This window comes from Canis lupus, chromosome 19 (genome assembly GCF_048164855.1).
Source record: "Canis lupus baileyi chromosome 19, mCanLup2.hap1, whole genome shotgun sequence".
NCBI classification, from domain to species: domain Eukaryota; kingdom Metazoa; phylum Chordata; class Mammalia; order Carnivora; family Canidae; genus Canis; species Canis lupus.
The window spans coordinates 11,898,691-11,924,491 of NC_132856.1; the positions used below are offsets into that span (position 1 = coordinate 11,898,691).

The window sequence follows — 25,801 nt, forward strand, 5'->3', positions numbered from 1 at the left end:
CTGTTCTTGGCAAAGTGTTATGGTTTTCTCCTATAAAGGAATTGTTTGACTTCACTGCTAATGTCAAATGTTGTCACTGGAAACAGAGGTCATCAGCTTAGCAGAGCACAGAGGTAGGGTGAGGATATGAATGAACTGTAAGGGACCAGCCAAACCTGGTCTTCTTAGTTCCAAGTTATTTCTAAAAGCGAGATTAAAAAAATAAAGTGATATAATACATTTTTGGATAGTAACCATCCATCCCTGTCCCCTCATTATCTTTCCTCCATCTGGTCAGGAGGAAGTACATCTGGCGATGCTGTCAGTGTGGCGAGTGAGCTCAATAGTGGTGCAGGTCACCAGTGAAATCTGATTTGGCAATCAACAGTCTTTTGTAAATTTGCACAACATTGGCCATGTGCTAAAAATGTTGAGGTAGCTCAGTGATTCTATTGTCATAGTTGTTTTTGTCTGATCAAACATCTCAGGGAAGATTATGTAGTCTGTTAGAGCAGGTGAAAATTCTTATCCCCCTACCCTGTAATCTGTGTTCCTAAGGGAACTTTCTTTCATGGATCTTCCCTTACCCTCAAATCATTTAATCTTTATATTGGAAATCATCCTTGTTATTAAAGATTTGAGGACAAAAAAGTACAAAGTATCAAGCATACATACAACTGATTGCACCTCAGGCTAAATTTTAGCTGTCAGATTGTACTAACAATGTAACTTACTTTAAATACCACCTCATTTCTAGCTCTGAAGAGAATCTAATGATTAATTCAAATTAAACTACTCCACAGCCAAAGTGGTATGTGTTATAAAACACGATGCAAACTGGCTGAAAATTTTTAATTTTCCCTACTTATTAGCTATCTGTTCTGGGAATAAATTGAAGGTGTTAATTTCCTGGGTTTCAAATCTATTTTAAAATGTGCTGGGCTGAGAGAAAAAAAAATGGAATGTAGAATAATCTTATCTTTGCGACAGAATTAAACTTGGTTATCTTTTCAGAATTGTGCTGGCTTTTGAGGTACTATTTTAGAGTTCAGATGACAAGCTCTGGTTGGTTGGTCCATATGATGCTTAGCAAAAGGAAGTACTTAAAGCTCTGTGGCAACTTATTAAAGATTGAATTCTGTACCCCCAAATTCACATGCTGCCGCCTTAACCCCCACTGTGATTGTATTTGCAAATAGGGCCTTCGAGGAGGTAATTAAGGCTAAGTGAAGTCATCCGGATGGGCTCTAATCAGATGGAAATGTTTGTTTAAAAAGAAGAGAGAGAGAGAGAGAGAGAGAGAGAGAGAGACTGAGCAATTCTTTCTTTCTATGCATATTCAGCCTTAAGACCACATGAGGACACCATGAGAGGGCATATGCAAACTAAGGAGAGAGAGAGACTACACCAAAATCCATCCTGCTAGCTTCTATACAATTCTACCTAATTCTCTGCTTTGGTCATCCAGTACTTTGTGTTACTGTAAAGTCTCACAAGGAGAGCCATTTCTTGTGTAATTACATCTAACTGGTGAACCCAGTATTTTTTTTTTTTTGAACCCAGTATTAAGTAATGAAAAGAGCTATCCCAGAGTCCATGTATTTTGAACTGTGATAGGTCACTTGCTTCCCTAACAGAGCCTTTACAAATAATATCCACTGGCCCACTAGGATCATCTTGCTTTTCCTAGATTATTGTAAGCTTTGGGAATATATATTGTGCACCTTCATCTATTATTGTAAGCTTACAATTTATTGTAATTTATAAATTACAATTTATTGCTTACAATTTTTTGCTTACAAATTACAATTTATTGTAAGCTTACAATAATAGATGAAGGTGCACAATATACATTCCTATGCCTGGCACACAGTAGGCCTTCAGGAGAAGGGTGGTGAGTGAATGAGCTGATATCTATAACATAACTGAAGTATACACCACCTATTGTAAGAGGAAGGAAATATGGCCCTAATATCTTATGATTTCTAGAAAAAAATTGCCACAATTTTAGTAAAAATCTTGGGAGCTATGCTTTGGAATTCTAAAGTAAAATGGTAGATATATTTTGCTTGTGAGGAAGGTGTGAATCTGGAGTGATCAATATGCAGAATGTTACGGGCTGAATGGTGTGCCCCAAAATTCATATATTCAAGTCTCAACCCTCACTGCCTTAGAATGTGTGACTGTATTTGGAGATAAGGTCTCTGAAGAGTTCATTAAGTTGAAATGAGGTCATTAGTGTGAGCCTTCATCCCGATGACTGGTATCTTTATAAGAGATGGAAATTTGGGCATGATATGTGTCTGCACAGAGGGAAGACCATGTAAAGACAAAAGGAGAAGACGACTGTCTGTAGGCCAAGGAGGGAGGCTGTCTGTAGGCCAAAGAGGGAAATCAAGTCAGCCCCTTGATACCTTAGTCTTGGACTTCTAGCCTCCATACTTGTGAAACAATAAATTTCTGTTGTTTAAACCCCCCAGTCTGTGGTATTGACTTTGTGGCAACTGAACAAAGTCCTAGAGTAGAAAATACATACCTTGAAATACAAGGATTTTCCAGCAAGTTACAGTGACAAGCTTTGAACTCTAACTAGTTGAGATTTTGTAGTTCTAATGCTATGCAAATACCTGTCATGCTGACCTTTCTACGTCTATAAAGGAAAATTTTTTATTGTCTTTATGAATATGAGATGCTACTCTTCCAATGGAGAATAATTATTTCTGAGATATTGAACCTTAATAAGCTAACAAGAACATCTGAAACAGGGACATGATCTCTGTTCTACATCCACAGAAAGCTGGAGTGCTAATTTGTACTCCAGGTACAGTTTTTGAGACTAATTTGCCACCTAAGGCCATGTGCTTGATTTCAACGATTTGTTGATCAATAAGAGGAAAAATAAAAATGACTAGGTTTCTTCTTGGTTTTGTATTTATAAACTTGGAATGATAAAAATAATGTTGAGTGTGCTTTACAGCTTCTCTAATCTCTTTTTGTATTTTATTTAATTTGAACTGCAGTATCCTGGCTTGGAAGGATGAATTTCTAATTTGTAGACAAGCAAGCCGAGGCTCACTGACTTACACCAAGCTGAACATAGCCTCATAACAGTTGAGGCAGGACTGCAGTCCAAGGATCCTGCCCCCCTACCCAGCTACTGACACTTTTGAGGCAGCCAAAGGGAACATAGTTGTTATTTCAGAATTTCTAAAAAGTAAAAATGAAAGGAGGTATTTGTGTAGGCTTCTAGACCTGAGCTGTTGTAACTAAGACCATGATAATGGCAGATTCTGACATGAGAAATACTTTGGTACTTCTGAATTGTGTCTCCCTCACCACAAATTCATATATTGACGTCCTAACCCCCACTACTTCAGAAAGTAATGTTATTTGTAAATAAAGTCATTGTAAATCTAATAATTAGCTAAAATGAAGTCTTAACTGGATGGAGCAGGGTGGGCCTCAATCCAATGTTACTAGTGTCCTTATAAGGAGGGGAAATTTGGATACAGAGGAAATGCCATGTGAAGAAGATGAAGGCAAAGGTTGGAATAATGGTACAAAAAGGAATGCCTAAGATTATCAGCAAACCACCAGAAGCTTTGGAAAGGTATGGAAAATACCTTTATTTCCTCACAGGCTTCAAAAGGAACCAACCCTGATGACACCTGGATTTCAGACTTCTAGCCTCTAGAAATGTGAGATGATAAATTTCTGTTGTTAAAAATTTTCTGTTCTTTGTTATAGCTGCCCCGGCAAACTAATACAGTTCTGTTACCAACACTTCTAATGTGATGTTTTTTGAGCCAGGAGAGGATCTGCCAGTGTCTGGCCCAGGAACTCCAGTGGCCTTCTGGACATATTATCCTTAAGGATCCAATTTATCCATTTATACCATAAAGCTGTTATTTCCTACCAAGTAGAATGGTTAGCTTCTACTAACCACCAATTTGTCAGCTATGCTGTCAAAGAAAGACCCTGGGAGGAATAGACCAGGGCTCAGACTAGAGGAGCCTTATTCTTTTTTTTTTTTTTTTTAAGATTTATTTATTTATTCATGAGAGACAGAGAGAGAGAGACACAGACACAGACACAGACACAGACAGAGGGAGAAGCAGGCTCCAGGCAGGGAGCCCGATGTGGGACTCGGTCCCAGGACTCCAAGATCACGCCATGGGCCAAAGGTAGGTGCTAAACCGCTGAGCCCAGGAATCCCCCATAGAGGAGCCTTATTCAAAGTTGGCTGCCTGGGACACCAGCTCTTGATATGGACCCCCTTTACCTCTTGTGCTCTAACCTCTGGACCTTCCATTGCCTTAAAACGCTCCTTTTCTCCTTTAAAAAATAGCTCCATGATGCTTAATAACATACTTTCCATGTTGTTGAAACCTGCATGTCTTCTCCCTTCTTAGGCCATTCCTTGCTCTCTTTTAACTCTGTGTCTTCGGTAATCTTTTTGTCTACTTTCTCCCTTTGTGAATATTGTCAATAAAATGCCTCTGTCCAGACCTGACCTCTCTTTGACAGTCCTAATATCTGAAATATCTATAGCACATTTCCATTTGGATGTCCAGTCATTATTTCAATCTGAACCTATAAAGGCAGCCTGTATACAACACGAGCAGATGGGGGGAGGGTATCTTCCTGTTCTTATTTTTTTACCACATGAGTTTTATAACACTTAACCATTTCCAAGCCTAAATTTTCCCATCCACAAAAGAAGCAAATGATGTATAAGTGCTTGTTTAGGTATAAAATTCAGAGATTTAAAAAAAAAAAAAATCTAGCTCCTGTACTACTTGCCATGCTTCTTGTTAGAGTTCCATTACATTTTCTTCTTCTCCAGACTATAGACTTTGGATTCTTTTCATTCCTGCTTTCTCCAACAAATCTTGTTTGTTTTTTCTTTGCTAGGTCTTTTGCAGGCATCTGATTCAACATTCTAAATGTACCATGTCAGAGCTGGTCCTTATCACAGTCTGACAGCTGCAAGAGGCCTCTAAAGAGTTTCTCTGTTCTGGAAACCTGTTCCCATTGCCCACTGTATTCAATGTTGTCTATAAACCAGCCTTCCTAAAGCTTTGCTTTCCTTTTCTGCTCAAATCCTCCCAAGGTGTAGTTCAAACTTAGGAAAGACAAAGTGGAGCCACCATGAGATTGTCACTAATCTCATCTATAGGGAAATTTCTAAGGCAAATTAATGTTTACTGAGGCTCTAAAACTCTTTAGAACCTGAGTTAGGTATTTTGTGTACATTTTCTCATTAAATTTTTATAAGGATTCAGAAACAATAGATTATATCACAGTTAGTAGAGATAATTGTTAATAGCTAAATTCATAGAACCCACTGTGAAAATTAGTCAAGGGAAACCTCACTAACACAGAGTTGGAATGCTTACCACCCAGTGTCAATTGTAGGAAGAACCATCAATTACAGACCCAACAGAACAAAAGAGGGAAAAATCATTACATAATTATAGGTCCCAGCAGGAAGAAGATGTACATTGCATCTCCTGCAAGAAATTGACTACCCCCACAACTCAGCCAGTGAGAAACCATCATCACCATGAACTCTTGTGTTCTCCAGTAGACTTTCATTCAAAACAACCTCTTCCAACTTGATCCTTCTCCATAAAATAATGTTCCTCTCCTTTGTTTGCTGGATTCATCAATGGTTTTGCCAGACCTTGCATATGGCTCAATTACAACTCTGTTATTTTTGAATGAACCCACTCTCACTGGTAAAATAATTGACAGTTTTAGTATCAACGTTCACAATCTGTTCTAGAACTTTCCATACATTAAGATTCTATAGTTTTGAGAAACATTATTGATGAACTCAGTGTAGAGGTTTCATTAAGAAGTGTCATTAGAGGGGCACTTGGGAACCTCAGTCAGGCATCTGACTTCAGCTTGGGTCATGAACTCAGGGTCCTGGGATAGAGCAAGCTCTGCATCAGGCTCCGTGCACAATGGAGAGTCTACTTCTTCCTCTGTCCCTCTCCCTGCCCATTCTCATTCTCTCTCTCTCTCTCAAATAAATAAAAATCTTTTTAAAAATGTCATTAGAAATGTGTGTGTTACCAGATGCTACAGTGCTAATATCCAAATGTAACTGTATAGTTATTACAAAGCCAAATGTAAGTAATCTGTAGTTTCGCAGTTCCTGAGTGTATTAAATTCGTACAATTATGATTTCCTATGTAGAGTCATAATCCTCAATTCCTTAAGCCCACATGGTATCTCTCCCACTAAGATAGCTTCTTCTGGGAGAGGTCTTCTTCATCCCATATATGAGACACCAATAACTTTACTCTGATCCCTCACTTTGCTTTATTTCTCTTCTTACCAATCATCAATAGTTTACTTTCTATATCTTAGTTTGGGTGTAACCTCTAAGACTAGTTACTTTGTTTAGATCATTATTATACCTGTCACCAAAACAACCTCGTCAAGTAGAGAGTAGTAGTGATAGAGCAGGTGGTTAGCTAGATATATGAGCTGGAGGCAAGGGTGGTAGCCAACAGTGGTTTTGTGGTTTTTCATCTCCTGGGGCTATCAGACCCAGAACAACAGGTGCCAAGCATACACTCTCCAGCCTGTGTCCTGCAATAACCTATAAGTTCATTATATCAGATTTACACTGTACTTTCAACCCCCAGTGCACACCCCCATGTGGGAAGATGGCCAAGACAGGTCTGAAAGAACCTCCTAAGTCCCAAAACTCGGCTTCCCAACTGTTGGGAGGAGTCCCTTCAATGACTGGAAACAACCTCCGTTCGAGTCGGCCCTAGCTATAACCCATAACCTATGCAAACATAAAAAGAAAAACACCCCTAACCCCAATGCAGTTGCCACCTCTGGGCCTGCCCACTCTCCTACCTTGAGAGTGTACCATTCTTGATGAAATGCTTTGTGTTTGAATACTCATGTAAATATGTGGGGAATCCAAGACAGGCCTCCCTTCAAACAACTCGGACTCTCCAGCTACTAACATCACCTCTATATTATAAAGGACTGAAGCCCAAAGGGTGGTAGTGACTTGTGCCAAGATTCTAACCGCAATCTGATAAACTGGGCCCATGGATGCTCCTTCCACTGTCCCCTAAGACAGTCTGACAAAGTCAAATTCTAGCCAAACCAGTCTTGATTGAAATTGATCAACTTTCTATGTGGGAGCCTGATTCACTTTTGTCTGCCAAACGCTGGCAGACAGAAGTGAAACGACACCATTCCTAACTGTCCAAAATTATCTTCTGAACCTACACCCACCCCACTTTTTCCTGGATCCTTCTTTAGCTTCTTTGACCCATGGGCAGGTGTGTTTGTATTTTTAGCTCGGATGATGCAGCATCAGGTCAGAGACAGCACACACTGACACAGGTTTCAGTTGGCCTTTAAAGGCTCTAGCTTGTCCTTGTTCTCTCCCATTTTACATCCTTCTTCCCTCTTCAAGTTCCTGCTTTGTGGGCTCCCAGTTCTAGCATCAAACACCAGGATGATAGTCTTATAGACTCTGTGCTGCAGGCTCCCATAATGCCTGTAGTAGTTGTAATACTGCCTGTCATACTGAACCCTGGCCAAGTCTTCTTCAGATATCAGCTCCATCCTTGCTTGAAACAGGAGCATTTTCACCCTAGTCTGTGCCCCATAGCACAATATCCTTTCCCAAAGCACTAATCATTGTTGCAATTTCCCACTTATTTGTGAGATTACTTAAATAATGGTTGCCTCCTGGTGCATCTGGGTAGCTCAGTCAAGTGTCCGACTCTTGATTTCAGCTCAGGTCTTGATCTCAGGGTACTGTGATCAAGCTCCCCATCAATCTCCATGCTCAGTGGGGGAGTCTGCTTGAGGATTCTCTCCCTCTGTTCTTCCCCCAGTCTCTATTTCTAAAATAAATAAATCTTAAAAAAAAAAAAGGAATGGCTGTCTCCCTCACCAGACCACAGTTTTAAAAACTATTTCATTCATTGGCATATCTTTTTCACTATGTATATCCATTCAACTGATATCTTTGCAATGTACAGGCAGTGAACACGTTTGTTTAAAGTCAAGGTGGTCTGATGCATTTTGAAAGAAAGGGCAACATGGCATAGGTAGGATGATATGGGAAGGGAAGTTTCATGGCAAGATTTTACTCACTTTTTTATCCCACATGCCTACCACAGAGTGGGTGCTTAATAATTATGTTTGCTGAATGACTTAACAAACTGACACACTAAAAATCCATCCCTGAGCTATTTATGAAGCTCTGTTCTACAGTCTTTAGGACAAGAATGGCCCTGGCTTAGTGATTTGGGGCAAATCATTTTACCTCTCCAAACTTTAATTCTAACTGAAAAATGGAGATCATATCACCTTCTTTCCAGGACAGAGAATAGTAAGAGCGATACAGACAAATATTTACGATGTCTGATGAGGAGAGAGCTGTTGTTCTAGCATTTCCCCAGATTCATAAGCAGAATTTAACAACCCCATCCTACTTTATCTCAGTCCAATCTATCATGTTCTTGCTTCTCTTTGCGAAGAGCCTGCCAGGCTTTCAGTGATATCAAAACATAGCCGGGATGCCACAGTTACTCTTATGTCAGCTTTTTCCATTACAGACTCTTATTTTCAGGAGCTCAGTGTGTTAGTGGAGACTCTGTGGTTTCATCATTTTCTGTAATTGCTGTGAGCTACTGCCTTCCTCCATGTGACATCTCACATATTTTCCTGATATGAACAGCAACAAAAAACACGTTTCATTGATCAATGCTGTTGTATTTCATTTGAGAACATATTTTAAAAATAAATTATGAGTCTTGTAATGGGATAAGGCTAAGAAAGACATATTTAAAATACACAAGCACTTCCGTTCCCTCTCACCCTAAGCTGATAAAACTCATGCAATACACATTTTACAGGTGCATTCCAGTGGATGCTAATTTCATCCATAATTCTTTTGGCAGAGTCCAAGTTTCTGTTTAATTAACTAAATGACTTGAACCATCCAATTCTTGTTGTTACTAATGTATCACAATTAGAACAAATAGTAGCCATGGAAACCAATGGCTTTGTCATAATTCCTAAAACAAGGATAGCTTTACTTTTGAGCCCATCAAATTCACAGCTCTCTGCAGTATACATTTGTGATTATTGCTAAATGGGGATGTGGTCACTCCAGAATGCAATGTGGAGCTCCTCGTTCCAAACTAATGTCATTATAAGAAGTCTGTCATTTCACTTAATGTTTGCCAAGTTCCAATCATTCCCAGATCCCTCATATTTATGTTCAATTAGGGAGTTATTGCAGTCCATAAAAATAGATATGAATTCACTGTGGGGGTGGGGAAACATGTCTCTTTTTCTACAATATAAGAAGGGGGAGATAAAAATTGTGTGTTGGGCTAAAACTGTGACAGTCTTGAAATTAATGTTCACCTCCTCTTTTAATATGGGCTTTCTCCCCACCCCCTTGTGTCAGAATATTACTTTCTGTAATTTTGCTACTAGGATCTGATCCGCTCCTGGGAAAAAAACAAAAGTACACCATTGAAATTCTGGACAAGGCTGCCAGAACCTAACAGGCAAGGACATGGACTCTGCTATTCCCGAATAGGAGTTGCTAAATGGTAAGTTGCAATTTGGGTCATTTTAAAGCAATTTCTGTACTCTGTAACTGGCTATAAAAATGAAGAGAAGGGTAACATGCTACATTCCTCCACCAGCATATCAAAGTCGTTTTTGAAATAAAACCACATATATATATATATTTATGTGTAGCATATATATGTAATATGAGCACTGGGCCTAAATGCCACTGTACTGCCTGGTATGCTGTAAATATAAACCAAGAGTATTTGCCATTCTATTCATTTCCTGCAGTTTTGTTTCTGAAAACAAACTGTAGTTTTAAGTCGTAATAGTTCATTGAGACAGTCACTTAATACCTCATGTGTCTGAAATCCTGAACATCACCTTCTTTCCCCCAAAGGTGTTGTATTTAGCTGGGCAAACAGAGTTGCCAGATGAAGAAACAGAAGCCATCTACTTAGATTTAAATTCCAGATAAACAACAGAGGCATTTTTAATATGAGTGTTCCCAAATAATACATATTTTATACCAAAAATGATTCAATTTAACTAATATTCATATTTAACTGGGTGTCATGTATTTTTATTTGCTAAACCTGGCAACTCTAGAAGCAACAGGCTTGTAATTTTTTTTTTTTTCAGTCCTAAACTCTCTTAATGATGTCAAAAGTCTCTCTCCTTTTGCATTTCTTCCTTCTAGTGATAAATACTCAGCTCCCTGCAGAGGCCAGGCAAGTAAGGGGAGTGGGGAATGAGATTAGAAGAAAGCCTCTACAGTAGGAGGTCTTTGTGGTTTATATTCAGTTGGCTGCCATTTCTAGAAGAGGGTAAAGGCAGAATTAAAAATAAATGGCATTGGATGGCTGAGACATTTTGCCAGTGGCTGTCTCACTCATCATGGACCACCAGAAGCCAGAAGTGATGAATGCTGAGCAAGGTGAACTTTTAGAACAGAAGACATAAAATGTCATGAGACTGTTTACAAAACACAGCATTAGCCTAGGACTCCAGGCCACCTGTTCTGAGGGAGAACTTTCTGATTAGAAGTTGTACTCTTTAAATCTAGCTTGAGTAATCCCTCCACATACCCAATCCTGCCATATGTAGACACATGTTCCATGGTTAGTTATGCTTCCTTAAAAAGAGCTTCCTGGATAATTTCCATGTTTTACTGTACTTCTCAGAGGACATATGGACAACACAGCAGATGACAATGATCCTTGAGGACCCTTTCTCAGCAACTTTTTTTTTAAAGATTTTATTTATTTATCCATGAAGGAGAGAGAGAGAGAGAGAGAGAGGGAGAGAGAGAGAGTAGGCTCCATGTACGGATCCCGACGTGGGATTCGATCCTGGGCCTCCAAGACCACACCATGGGCCGAAGGCAGATGCTAAACCGCTGAGCCACCCAGGGATCCCCCTCTCAGCAACTTTTGAAAGCATCTCTGAAACTTTTATTTGATTCCAAAACTGAACTAACTCAAGTCATACTGTTTAGTAAATAGATCCTTCATGTTTTGCTTTTGGGCTTCACTCAACCTACTGAGATGAGGCAGATCTTTCTATGCAAAGGCCAATATTTTCCTGAGATCCATGCATTTTTCTCACATAGGTGCCCACACAATGACTTAGAGCCATTATATTCTCCAGTGTAGACTTTTATTGACACCTGACATTTGAGTAATATCCCAATTCCTCAATTTCATCATTTAGGGCCAATTTAGTCTTCACATTACCTTGATAACCTAAATTATTAGCAGAAGCTGTGCCACCACTAGTGAGGAGAAACTTGTCTTCAAATTACATTTAATTATCTTCATTAAGGATGATAGCATTCAGTGACACATATTTGCAAAGTGGGCAGACTAAAATAAGCCTGGCGCATCTCATTTCCTGAACATCCCAGGGTTTTTTCCACCTCTCTCATCTGTGTCTAGTTATTGTCTTCTCTAGCATTATGGTCAAAGGCAAAATTGCCCACATACTCTCAAGACAAAGATATGGCTGTCTTCTAAAAATGATTCCTTTTTTTTTTGATCCCTGGACCTCAGCTGATAAAGACTTTGATAAAGCAATACTCACTACAGATTTGCATTTTCCTGAGGGAGTGGAAGTGGACAATTTCTGCTTGCAGATGGATACCTATGGCCAAGAGAACTGGATCTTCAAATGGCTTTTCTGCATTATTATTAGGAAGCCATTGCTGACATGTCCAGCCCACTGTAATTAGTACCCTTCAAGGTGTGTTTTCTTAAACGAGTAAGTGGGTTGATCAGTTGCCTGACAGCTTCTGTGAAAGAGATATGTCTTTGTGCTGGTTTGTCATGCAGGGGATTCTGATTTACATACAGTCAAAATAGGCTTTTTAAAGCCATGTTCATCCGAACACAATTCAATAGAGTCTGCTCTTACTCTATGTGTGATATTTAACTGGGTTCTTTAAAGTCATAGTTGGCGGGACACCTGGCTAGCTCAGCGGTTAAGCACCTGCCCCTGGTTAAGGTGTGATCCCGCGGTCTCAGGATCAAGTCCCACATCAGGCTCCCTGCCTGGAGCCTGCTTCTCCCTCTGCCTATATCTCTACCTTTATCTCTCTATGTCTTTCATGAATAAATAAATAAAATATTTAAAAAATAAAAGAAAATTAAGTCACAGTTGGCAAGAGAAAATTAACTATTTAGGCTTACATGAACTAAAGGAAGAGGAAACAAAAAACACCACATTATTTTCAGATCACTTTAAAAGTGGTCACATTTCCCAAATGTTCCTTCTGACATTTAAGAACAGTGTTGATTGCCAAAGGTGTTTTTGGTGAGGTAGACCCAGTAGTACCCTTTTAACAAACACTTAAATGGCACTTAATGTATACCACACAAGTTCCAAAGGCAAATGTGCATTCTACGTATTAATTCATTGAATAGCCATACCAACCCTACCATGTAAGCACTATTATTTCTCCAATTTACAAATGAGGAAACTGAGGCCAGAAAGGTTAGTGAATTACCCAAGATCACCTCCAGCTCCTTGATATGGGTTTTGATTCCTGACTCAAAATGAAGGAATGAAAGTAAAAACTGTATCAGGCAATAGTTATTATGCATTTGCTGTGTGCCTGCCACTGAGCTAGGCATTATCTATTCTTCTCTTTAACAATTCTGTGCTATAGGCATTCCTACCCTGCCACCCTCACTTCGCATGTAAGAATACTAAGGTACAAGATGGGTTAAATGATTTGCCCAGGAGTTATATCCAGGGACAACAACACAGGACAGGCATTTGGAACCCTCTCTCCCCCTGCATCCAACATGTTGTCCTAAGGTATTTATCACTGGATTGAAGTAGTTTGATTTACTGAAAAACAAATCCTTATTCTCTAATCAAGGGTGAACATCTGGAATTGCTTGCCATGGAGACTCCCCAAAATCTCTTCTAAACGTTTTCCTATCTCTGGTGATATAGTGTCTTGTTGTTTTTCCTCTGTCATTTCTTCACATGACTTTATCAGCCCTGTCTAAGTCATAGACATTGTTTTTCTGATTTACTTTTTTCTTTCTCCTTGACTTATTTTGTTTTCCTTACTTGCAGGAATCCTTTATATTTTCTTGTTCCTTTTGTTTGCTAATAAAGTTTTCATCCATTCTATCATTCTTTTGCTTTATTGTTTCTGGGTTACCAATCTTAGAAAGCTCTTCCAATTCTAATATTTTTTGAATTTATATTTATAGATGTTTTTCTTTTTAATTTTAGCTATTTTCTTTATCTACGGTTTCCTTTTTGTGCAAGATGTGAAATATAGGTTGAAATATTTTTTCCTTCCGTGAAGAATATCCAGCTCATTTCACATTATGCATTGAGCAGAACATCTTAAGTTCATGATTTGCAATGACACTTGTATTATAAAGCAAATTCCCATATACAGGAGTTTGTTTCTGTACTCTTTATTATGTTCTACTGAGTTATTTATCCACCCTTATAACAATACCACAATACTTTAATTATGTTAGCCTTGATAGATATCTTGCCATGTGATAGGGTAAGCCACCAATACTACTTTTCTAAACTTGTCTTTATTATTTATTTTTCTCCTGTATTACCTTTAGAATTGGTTTAAACAATCCTACCAGAATTACATACATTAATTTGGGACTGATAATCTTCTTCCTCTCCAAAGCCTATCTCTCGATTCATTAAGGCATCCTTTAAGTTTTTCTTTCTGAAGTCATTAATTACAGCAATTAAAACAGAAGTAAACCTATTGCCTATGGCAGGGCTTCTAAATTAATTGGTGCTTTTCTTCAGTAACTTCAGGGTTTTCCATTGTTAGAATCCACAGATTTTGGGTTCCTTGCTTAAGAAGCTTATTATAAATACATAGGAGAAACCAACTCTCCACATGTGGTAAGGAAAGCATGTCATACAGAAAATAAACACATAGCTTAGAAGATAATGAGCACTGGAGTATGATAGCAGGAAAACTCAGTATATATGGAGTCATGAAGGGTATCTACATAGAGGATGGGGACATTAGCTGGTTCCTGATACACCTATTGAAAGTTTTGCTGAGTAGCGATATTATCGTAGTGTGCTTAAATCAGATGCAACATACATTTTATTTTGGTGGTGAAGGGGTGCATCTAGCGTTGAAAGAGCCCAATGCTTCTCATTTTAGAAGCTTCAAATATTGTGCAAAATGTTGCCAAAGTCTGTTAGCATAAGACATTGCATTTTATCATAATAAATATTTTGTGTTTGACTTTTAAGTAAAGTAGTATCTGAATAAAATATCATTAAAAATTGGATTTCAAGACACTTCTGTTAATGGCATAGTAGGTATTTCAGATCAACTTCCCAATAAGAACACCTGGAAAAACTGAGGAAAATTGAAAATCTCTCTCTCTCTCTCTCTCTCTCTAATCTATTTCAAGGTCTTAAAAGAAGACCTTGAAGAATTGTAGGAAGAAGATCCTAAGAAAGAAGATAAAAAGTAATCCTTGTACTTTGTAAGGATTTTTTGTTTTGTTTTGTTTTGCCTTCTTTTTTATTTTGTATTTCTCCAAAGCCACCTGCTTATTCTAGAAAACTTCATATTCATCCAAGCTTTGGTTTGAGACCTCAAAGGGTCATAAGCTAGGAATAAGGACTATCTAGAAATATACCAGTCCTCACAGAGATTGGCTTAGACTCGCTTAGAAGCAAAAGTCAATCTTTTCTATTACATCAAATTATCTGTTCAGTTTCTCCTATATAATAGTCAGCAGGTATTCATTATTAGGTATTCAAGGTAACAAGATTGAAAATGATGGTTAAAAAAAAGTAATTCAGAATTTAATGCATAGATTTAATGGCAGATTAGGGCAGAGCTCAAAAGATTAGAAGATGTGTCAGAAGAAAATAACCAAAAAGAGAAAATTAAAAATAAAATAAGAGATTCACTGAGACATTTTAGTTATTTAAACTTGAGTCTCAGTATAAACTGAAAGTGAGAATGGGGAAAAATTCACTGAGATATCCTTGTATTATTCAGGTACTTTATTTAAATTAATTCATCAACTAGTTGATTTAATACATGTTTCCACAAGTTGAATAGCAGTATTACCAGAACTTCTAATATAATAATAAGTTTCCCCCAGCTTTCCCTCTTCCAGGACTTAATTATGCATACTAGGAATATCAGTAAAAATACCAAACATGAGGCCCTGATGTCAGAAGTTGAGACCTACTATCACTGTCTTTTGAATTAGCTTAGATCATGCTATTGCATGATAGCTCATTTAGAAGTGGTTATAGAAAGCAAACCAGGGCCCAGATCACCTTTTTCCCAAACACATGCCCTATGTGTTTGGGGGAATGCTGAAAGATGTTATCTCTTGTTAAATTGTAAATATTCTTCAACTTCCAGGGAAAAACAGCAACTCTGTTTGTACATTCAGAAGATGTGGACATTTCCTTCTCCACGTCTCTGCCCTGAGAGGTGGTTGCCTCATGTTTATATTCTGAGTGTCAGGGATGAATAATGCCACATATTTAGAGTTTTCCTCAAATGCCCATCACCATCTGGGCTGAAATTTAGCCGCTTTTACAAATGTTTTGTCAGCTATAATTGAATCTTGTTGAAATATGCTGGACATATGTATGTTATGGTTGGAATGCTGAATGCATAGACTGAGCCTTATCCAGCAGTTATAGGGCAACAGTGGAAACAAATCTTTTATTGGTCAACACAACACTTCACTATCTCTACCTTTACTATCTAAGCGAGATCTCATTAATCTGGTAGTTACAGATTCCAAATCCCCATTTGTTCAGATTAAGTGAAACCGGAAGAATTTAACTCAGCAGATGAAGAGTATTTCCCAGGCGAACTGAGAGGGTAAATACACTGGGAGATTGTTTTTAAGGTCTTTACATCACATAAATATGTTAAAGACTTAGAAACACTAATTATATATTCACGTTGCTGATAATTATATGTTCATATTATCTGTTCATTAAAGCAGCTCATTAATTTACTCTGAAAGAGTAATTGGTTCAAGTTACTGTGCATATTTGAAAGAAATGAAATCTGTCTCCTTAAAGATAAGCAATGGATCTTCTACTGCATCTAATTGGGCCTCTCCACAAACTAATTCAAATTCATGCAGTTTTACAGAAGTTGTCTTTAAGAATTCTTTCTTGCTACCCAATAAATTAATCTCTCCTCTAAACCCAAGCCTGTCCAGGTATCAGCAAATACGAATGGCTATTTCCCCAATCTTTAGTAGTCATCCATCCAAAATCTCTTCTATCTTCCCTCTTAATTTTGCCTTTTGATGCCACATGGAGACATCTGAGCCTTTACTCCAGGACAGCCCCACTGTATATTTTAAGATGGCTGTTATGTCCAATGTAGCTGTCTTATTTTCTCCAAGTTAAATATATCCCATTTCCTCCCTGAATTAGAGCTTAGTTTTTCTATGATCCTTTTGAACTTGGCCACTCACTTAAATCCAGACCCACCCTGATTCCAACAGTTGCCAGCAGTTTCAATCCACATTTCTCTTCTCAAAAGCAGGGATTCTTCTTTGCTGCATATCTTAGCCCAGGGCCTGACATATGAAATGCATATTGTTCAGTGGTTTTAAACACTTTACAAATATTATCTCAATTTAATTCTGAAAATAAACTCAAGAAAGTAGCTACTGTTGTTTTTATGCCTATTTTAGAGATGAAGAAACTGAGAAGAGGTTAAAGAAACCTAACTAAGGGTATATAACCCAAAGGTGTGGAGTTAGCAAGGGCCTGTGAATTCTGGCTCTGGAGTCCAGGCTCTGTAATGCTAGTCTTTAACCATTTTTACCATGCTGTATTATTAATGCCATCAATATAGAACTACAATTCAAGATTTTCAGAAGGATCTATGATGAGATCTAGAAAAGCCACACAGAAAAAGGAGTGCATCCAAAATAGGGCAAGGCACTTTAAGATGACAAAATTAGGACTAAAATTCCAGACTATTACTTTTCAGTCCAAAGTTCTTTCCACAATATTCCTCATGAGCACTGTGAATTTCTATTAAAAAATTGTCCATAGTGGGTTTTGTTGTTGTTGTTGTTGTTGTTTTTACTAATTTATGATATGCACCATCAAACTTTGAATTAACTTCAATGTTCCACATCTCCAGACTTCTCTTTGCAAGAGTAGCCTCACAGAGCGATAGTCTTCTACCTTTAATGAGTATATGCATATCCCCTGCGTATCTTGTTAGAATGCAGATTCTGATTCAGTAGGTCTGAGATTCTATATTTCTGCAGTGCTCCCACATGATGCCAGTGTTTTCAGTACATGGCTGTGAATTCACAAGCAAGAACGCAACTGTTCTAGTCCTTTGAGATTCGATTTCCATTTCCAGTCATTGGAAGGCTTGGCCTTGATAATCACAAAGACCCCTTCCAACTGCATTAAGTATATAGCAACTTTTATTTCTCTCTGGCCTCTTTCCTAATTTCTCTATCCTCTTGGCTGACTTGCCAGCTTATTAGCTGTGATTACAATATGTAGGTTAGGTTGAAAAACTGTTCTCAACAGACCTGTTTCTCCAAATCCTGGCTTTGGAACCTTGGAACACCTCCCTAAGGCTCAGTTTCCTCATCTGCAAAATGCCTACAACCCCTTTACCTACAGAGTGGTTACAAGGAGTGCTGGAGTGGGGGAAGAGGTTAGTTGTTGTTTACACTGCCCTGGTGTGGCAATCAACAGACCTTTCTTTCTATTCCTCTGCTTCACCACCACCACTCTCAAGTATGTTACACATTCAATCACATCACTTGCCTTCTCAAAAACCTCTTCTTATAGGTTATTAGCATTTTCCATTATCCAAACATTATCATTATCTGGGGGGATATAGAGCCCTCTCTCATTACTATACCTAAAAAAAAAGGTGCTTCTCTTTCATCTGTAAGTCAATAATAGGGGGTCAGAAGATGCAAAGGCACCTTTAAATAGAGTGCCCCTTTCCCAGAAAATTAAAGTTCAAGAAGTCTTACAAGACCAAAGTAAGAATGAGAAAGAGGTTTGGTCTGTCAGGCAAAGCACTTAGGCAAAGTACCTTCTAATTGCCCGATGCTGATATATCTGGTTCTTCTGGCAAGAGCATCCTGAGGAGAGAGTTACTAAATTAATTTGCCTAAAGCCCTTAACCACTTATCCATCTGACTCCCACCATTATTTAGCTAACCATAGGAGAGAGGGACATATCAGCTATGCTGAACTAGATATGCTGGCTCCAATGGCAGTTCTGTTTGACATTGCGAACTAATAGTCTGCTATTTCATTTGCTGTACATCAGTCTCCTGAGCTTGGGTGATTCAAGTGGACCTATTATATAGGTGGTAATTGAGTCCGATGGCCAGAGTCCACATAACCAAACACAATTTCATCCACTGATGAATCCTATGCAACTGACTAACCATAACAATGTATCTACAGGGACCTGGGAGGCAATGACCATGGAAGGAGAGCCATTCATGGAGGGCTTCTCTGAGGAGGTGGCTTTTGTGCTCAGGCCAGAGGTCTGAGAGGTGAAGAAAGAGGATTCTGTACTGTTCAGGAAGTCATACAGAAGTAAAGTACAATAGGGTTGAGCATCATGTGTTCTAAGAATAGGAAGAAGAAGCTTGGCAAGAAAGACAATACAATAGATGAGCTTGGTCAGAATAGAGGCAAGGACTATACCATGTGGTTCTTTTACATTTTAAGGTTCCTATACAGAGTAGTGGATGCAAACTGTTGAAAGTTTGAATTGGGTAAAAACATAATCCTTCACATTAAAAAAGAACAGAAGTTTAAAAAAAAAAAAAAAAAAACAATCCGGAGACAGTCATAATGGCAAGGAAGGATGGAGATGCTAGCAATGGAGACCAGAAGGAAAGAGGGATTACAAACATACTTTGGAGGAGGCCATTTCCTCTTCCTATTGGGATTTTTTTCATCCTCATGTTTCCTTCCTAAATTCCATGTTTCCTCCTCACCACCAGTAACTCATTCATCAATGTATCATAGCTCATTGTTCTCATTCCCACCATTCTCTATCAAATGTCAGGGATCCTGATATATACAATAAGGCAATAGTATTTTAATAATAATTACTGATCACTATTGGTCAAGTACTGTTCCCAGGACATGATGTGTTTCATTTAATCCTCAAAACGATCTAAGATAAGTAGTATTAGCATCTCTACTTCATAAATGAGAAATATGAGGCTCAGCAAACTTTAGTGTGTGCAAGGCTCGGTGTGTTCACATACATTTGTAGAATTAAATTGATTATGACTTATGAGGGAATGTATAAGTCAATTCTACATATTCTCTAAGACTGCTTTGTGTATAGATATTTGAGGCTTGATAATACACTCCATGGGCTCAACTGTATCTAGTGAACAAAAAACTACTACTATATATTAAATATCTTCTTATTGATGTTTGTTTCTTAGTGGACCAAAGATGATCCATGTAAAGTCTGAGCTAATCATATTCCTTTGCTTATAATCTTCCACTCCAATGCATAGTGTGATAACTACAGGGGAACCCAAAATACAAAAACAAAAATATCTTTAGCCTCTAAGGAAAATGTGGCCTTCGGGATTATCTGGAAGCTGTGAAAGATTACAATCTCAACTGCTATAGGGACCATAGAATAGGCCAGATGTAATGACCTGAGTCATGAAAATAAGAAACAAAATCCCAAGATGGTTCTTTTGGACATATCTTCTACCTAATTAATTTTGCCACCTTTGCAATAGCTGACTTGTATTTTTCTGGTGTACTTCTTTTTGTTAGGCCAATTACCCACTGAACTCTGAAAATTTCCCCCCAAATATATTGCAGGTCATTTAATCCTAAATAGTAGTTTCATGGCCATAGTCCAGTGTTTTAATAGAAATGAGAACATAAATGAAAATGTCTTATGACATTGCAGAAATTAAAAAAATCCTATCTGGTTGTTTCATCTGCAGGGTAATTGCTTCATTTGACTGGACTGAAACCACTGTCAGCAGGCTATTGGAAATTCTTGTAATGGACTGTCATGTCAATTGGTGTGTGTGTTGGAGGCGGGGGGTGGTGGTTCAAATTACTTTGAAAAGCATCTCTATTACGGCTAATTCTTTATTCAGTAGACAATTCATGAACGGCTTTACACATTTTTAAAGAAATGATCCCTGAAGATAACTACCACCACTAGGGACTAAAATCCTATAAGAATTGAGACTTAAAATCCAAGAAACTTTTAGCGTAACACAGTTAGCTAAGAAATCTTGCAAGTGCCTTATATTTGGCAAGGTAGATGTTTACTCATACCACCCCTCTTTCCAAAAAATTAAAACATAAACATCAAGCATAGGACAGCAATAGTTGAGTCTGTTTTAAGTAAAACCAAGTCAACTAAGAAAGAGTTAAAGGACTAGGAATCTATTTGACATGAATACCCAGGTATAAGTGGGACAGCTACATTTAGAACCAATTTCTTCCTGGTATCACTTGTTTTAGTTTTCTTGGTTAAGGTTCTTCAAGTGGGTTTTTCAGGTTGGCTGGTTTCACTTTAAATTCACTGCTTCTAGCTTCAAGTGGCTTTCTGATGTCACCTAAATATCAGATCGTATTGCTAGTCCTATCTATTCCAACTCTCTAGATGACTGTGTCATACACTGTCCCCTCTCCTTACATTCTCAAGATCTCTACTCCCAATACTCATTCAATGCCCTTGCTTTCTGTTTAATAGACAAGAAGCCAACAGAAAGAAGTTTCCACCAACTCCCAGGCCACATTCACCCACCTGCCCACATCTTTGTCATGCACTCTGCCTCCTCCTGGTGATACAGATGAAACATCAGTCCCCTTCAGTCCCCTTTTCCACTGGCTCTCTAGAGCTCATCTACTCTCCTCTACTCAAGCAAATGATTCCAGCAATCTCTAGCCCCCCACCACGCGTCATCAGTTTCTCCCTGTCTCCCTGTTTACTAGATCTTCATCTATATACATGTGTGGTATTGTTTCACCCAACATTCAATTTTGTTTACCGATCTAACTAAAACGTTGTTTCCTAGCCTCTCCATAGTTTCGGATATCTAGATCATTTCTAATTAAAACAGAATAGTGTACTTTTGACATATGCATTTGTTTCTTACTTAGAAGCTCTATCTTTGGACCATGTAAATATACGTATTCATTTTTGCCACTTTGAGAACTTGTATGAGGGGTGGATGGGGTGGTAGAGAATTAAGTTTGCTAATAATTTCTGTGAGCTTGTTGAAATGCTGGCAGTCCTCAATTACCTACACCCCAGTTTTCTCCATGAAATACTGGCTACTTATTTCCATTAAAAATTATAAGTGTTTGAGATTATACTCAGGACCAGTAGTTTCAGGGAAATAAAACCATGTGTATGCTTCTGTGTTTTTTCAAGGAAAAGAATATTTTATACCAAAGCAGTGGGCAATTAGGTTTCTTTTGTTCCTCTTGTATTTGCCTCCTTTCTGCTCTTTACACACCTTACATTCCTACATTCTTAGAACCTATTAAGGACTCCAAGGAGAGTTTATTTGTAAGTTGTAATGATCAGTATTTACCATAGTGGAAAGGTAAAGGGAACTAGTTTTACAATGCTTATGTAATGATTCATATGAAGATGACAAAAATGAACACATTGTACGTTAAAACATTTTAGTAAGAGTATAAAGTTAATTCTGACCTTGTAGACCCCTGAGATCTGTTCTAAAATAGTCAATTTGTTCCAGAACATCAAAGAGCATGACAGACACAACTCTGAGAATGAAATTTACTTGTCTTGGTTAGAATACCTGAATCTGAGAAACTGTAAAATGTGAGCAAGTATCAGCCAAGCTTCAATATTGATGGACTTATTATATTAATTTACTAATTAATTACCTCAGCTGCAATATGAAGAATTAAATTTTCCTGTGTAATCTGTTTAGGTAACAAAGGTATTGCTTTACCAGATAAACTTCGGTTTAATGTTATTATGCCCTTAAGAAGAATCACTTATTAAAAGGCCAAAGTTCTTTACAATTGTATTACTTCTTATGCTTATTCTTATGTCCTACTGTCACATCTTGAGTCTAAATCACCTTTGATTTTTTTTTTTTTTTGCCTTTCTCAACGGAAATTCTTAATTAAATTCTTAATTAATAAGAAATAATAAAACATTCAGGGGCAGCCTGGGTGGCACTGCCTTCAGCCCAGGGTGTGATCTTGGAGACCCCGGATCGAGTCCCACATTGGGCTCCCTGCATGGAGCCTGCTTCTCCCTCTGCCTGTGTCTCTGACTCTCTCTCTCTCCTCTCTGTGTCTATCATGAATAAATAAATAAAATCTTAAAAAAAAAAGAAAACATTCAGGATATCTTTTATCTCTAAAACTCTCATTAAGATTTCACAGAGAGGACCCCTGGAATCATAGATTTGTTCTTAGACCTTACAGAAAGAGAGAAACTAGAAGTGATTAATTTCATTTGCTATGTTTCTATTTATGGGGTTGCATGGGAAAAGTCAAAATAGAAGAGGTGCTGAGCCTTCTCTAGATTAAATTTTTATATGGTAGATGTTATAAATATTAAGAAATTATATGCTATATGGAAAATTCCTAGAAATTTGTCAGTGTCCTCACTGTGCATGGTGTGTTTCTGTTTCTCAGACTCCTGGTTATGCTTGCTCTGATGATAGCAGACAATAATAGTATAGTGCAGCCATATGGTGAGCACACCAGCCCAATATGGCCCACTACCTGTTTCTATAAATAAAGCTTTATTGGAACACAGACAAGCCCATTAGTTTATGTATTGTCTATGGTTGTTTTACACTGCAATAGCAGAGTTGAGTAGTTGTGGCAGAGACCTTACTTCCTATCAACCAAAAAGATGTACCAATTGGCCTTTTACAAAATAAGTTTGCTGAAGCCTGGTAGAGCATTAGCCATAATTTTAAATTATTAAAATGTAAAATGTACTTGGCCAAAACCACTCCTTTTACTTAAATCTACAATTTTCTAGGACAACGGATTTCAACTAGGGGTACACATCAGCCTTACCTATGCAGTTTTATAAAGATACAGATATCTAGAGCCTATACAATGACTTAAGACATTTTTGCCATATTCTTGGTATGCTATTGGTATACTATATATGCTATGCCTCTAGATTATTATATGTTATTCACTAAGATTTCACTTGTATGTAAAGCTGTTGGTCATGAAGTTCTATAAATTTTATATAACATCCCCTACCTTTGAAAGAAGTGTTAATCATTATTCTTAGAGACATTTTGTCTAAAACATTTTTTGGATTGTCTTTGTTATCTGGTTTTGCATGCCACAGAAACAACCAAATTTCCTTGTCATTGAATTATACTTGATGTGAACTCTCATCAGACATTTCACATTTGAAAATGGCCAGTAATAAATTAAACGCAGCCACCATAATTCTCTCTGTTTTACTCTGTCTCTTCCCTCAAGGCTTTGCAATCAGATACAGACCCTCTCAGAGCGCTAACATAAAGGATTGTAGCCAATTTAGATGGCATGGTTTGGACAACTTTTAGACCATACCAGGATTTCCCACACTCTTTTTAGTCAAAAAAAGACAGCTTCATGAAACTGCTCCCAAGAGTCCAAATGGAACAAGAATTAATTATGTAGGGCTCAATGAACTAATGAGGGAAATTTTATTTATTTGTTAGCAATACTGTTGATGTGGCTTAATATCCTAGTATGAATAGATAAGGAGACTCTTCTCCTTCTAACCTATCTGTAACTCATAACTATTTGGTAGGTTCTGCTTTTTAAAACTGAAATAAAATATTTACAAATGCTATCCTCTTCATTTTTTTACTGACTCTCCTGCCCCCCTTCACCCCCCCCACTCAGAAACTCTTTTGAATCTCCTTACTTAATATGGCTGTGTAGTTATTTGCATAGATTCAATAAGAGTCCATCCCCCCTCCCTTTTTTTTTAAACCAGAATAGGAAATATTGGTTATGTAACAGAAGACTTGCCTGGTGTATCATATTTGAGGATGATATTCATCTAATCAGGTATAGCAAACCACATTTGAGAATGACTTTTATAGAAAACTCTTCTGGCACCTGGATTTATGGGGTCTCAGGTAACAGGTGGTAAGGAATGCCATACCCTGGGAAGCCAAGAATATTGAAGTAATTTGAAAAATCTGAGAAGAGAAAAACTTAACCAAATATCTAGATACTGCAGGGGAAATCTGGAAGAGTTTCTTGGGCTTGACTTCCTAGCCTCTGAATGCCAAATGATAGCCTTCAAAAGTCTGATATGAGATTTCTTATGAAAATTTCCAGCAAAGCAAAGTTAGGCTGTCCTAGATAACAAATTAACACTTGCTGCACCTATATAAATAACTAGGCCAAGCCTCATGAGACCAGTCTTATTTTACAATCAAGAATGATCTTATTTTTGAGATTACTTATGGTCAGAAGGAGGTAGGATTATAAGAAAATTGGGAATAAGTGCATAATTAATAAGTGTCTCTATTGGAAAACTAGGCATTTTTTTTAGAGCAAGCCCTTCTAGAATATTTGATTTGAACTTTCATTGACTTTGAGCTCTTTTGTACTCTATAATTTGTAGTTAATTCATAGTAATGCTAAATAATTCTTGTCTATAGATATCAACTTTGTTCAGTATGTCTAGGAGTCAAACTAATTTCTCTGTCCCAACCTAGTAGCAAAAGCCAATTTTGTGTTTACTTAAACATTCATTTCAGCTTTTCTTTATTCCATATAAATTTGTCCTTGTTTAATTTCTCCTATGAATTAGCTGTAATATCTACTTGATGTCCTCATTAATAACTGCTATGAGTTATTCAAAAAATCTTAAACATGTATTTATTAACATTTTTTCAAAATTACTTGCAAAGCAGGATTTTTAAAAATAGTATCAAAATACCTTGCATCCCCCCTCCCCCCATAGCTGAAACCTATGATAAATATAATAATGAAGATAAAACAGACAAAAATCCTATCATCCTAGACCTGACACTCTGAAAGAATGGATACAAAATGAATACCAAAAGGGGATAGCAACAAATAAAATGAGTCCATAAATTAGTACATTTGAAAGTGACAGTGTTATGAAAAAAATACAAGACACCATTGGTATGAGCTGTTATTCTGGATATTTAACTCAGTGGTACAGTTTTTCTCCAGTAGTTAACAAAACCTAGAACGATAAATCTTGGGATTCTAGTGCAATTTTTGGCATATTGGGGTCTTGACTTTTGTGACATATACAATCAAAAAGCAGAAATTTTTGGGCTGGGGGCACTTAGAAAAAAAATAACAGCTTTGAATAAGTGACACGCTGTATTAACCAGTCACCACCTTCTTTCCCCTAGTTTACAAAAGGCAGCCTCAAGCATGTGAATTAGAGTGCTGATTTGACAGAGAGATTGATTTTTGTTTCCATTAAATAAGATTTGCACTTGACCATGTATGTCAGGTCTTTGGGAAAGAAATATAAGCTCTGTTGTACCAACTGAAAATAGACAAGTTTGACTGAAAGGCACGTAACTACGCATTAGTGCAATATTCAATAGCAGCTTGAACTAGACAGACTTTATGAGGTACAGTCTACACCACAGATTTGTAGGAAATCAGATGGTGACAATTTTATGTCTGATTCCCTAATACAATGAGTTATGAGATTGCCCCCATTTTTGACAGTAGA

At 37.6% G+C, this 25,801-nt stretch overlaps 1 protein-coding gene and 1 long non-coding RNA gene across 14 annotated transcripts in view; one reads left to right on the forward strand and one right to left on the reverse strand.

Moving 5' to 3' along the window:
- GRM7 (glutamate metabotropic receptor 7) overlaps window positions 1-25,801 on the reverse strand; it is an 849,841-nt gene that overhangs the window by 102,336 nt on the left and 721,704 nt on the right. The window lies entirely within an intron of this gene.
- The window catches only part of LOC140611270 (uncharacterized), a 62,900-nt gene that overhangs the window by 27,120 nt on the left and 9,979 nt on the right, over window positions 1-25,801 (forward strand). For 4 of the 7 annotated variants that reach the window (XR_012012552.1, XR_012012548.1, XR_012012547.1 and 1 more), the window contains exon 4: window positions 9,478-9,596. This is a non-coding gene — a long non-coding RNA (uncharacterized lncRNA). Of the gene's footprint in view, window positions 1-3,618; window positions 3,678-9,477; window positions 9,597-11,609; window positions 11,800-25,801 lie in introns of all 7 variants that reach the window. The other 3 variants (XR_012012546.1, XR_012012550.1, XR_012012551.1) reach the window with 2 other exon arrangements.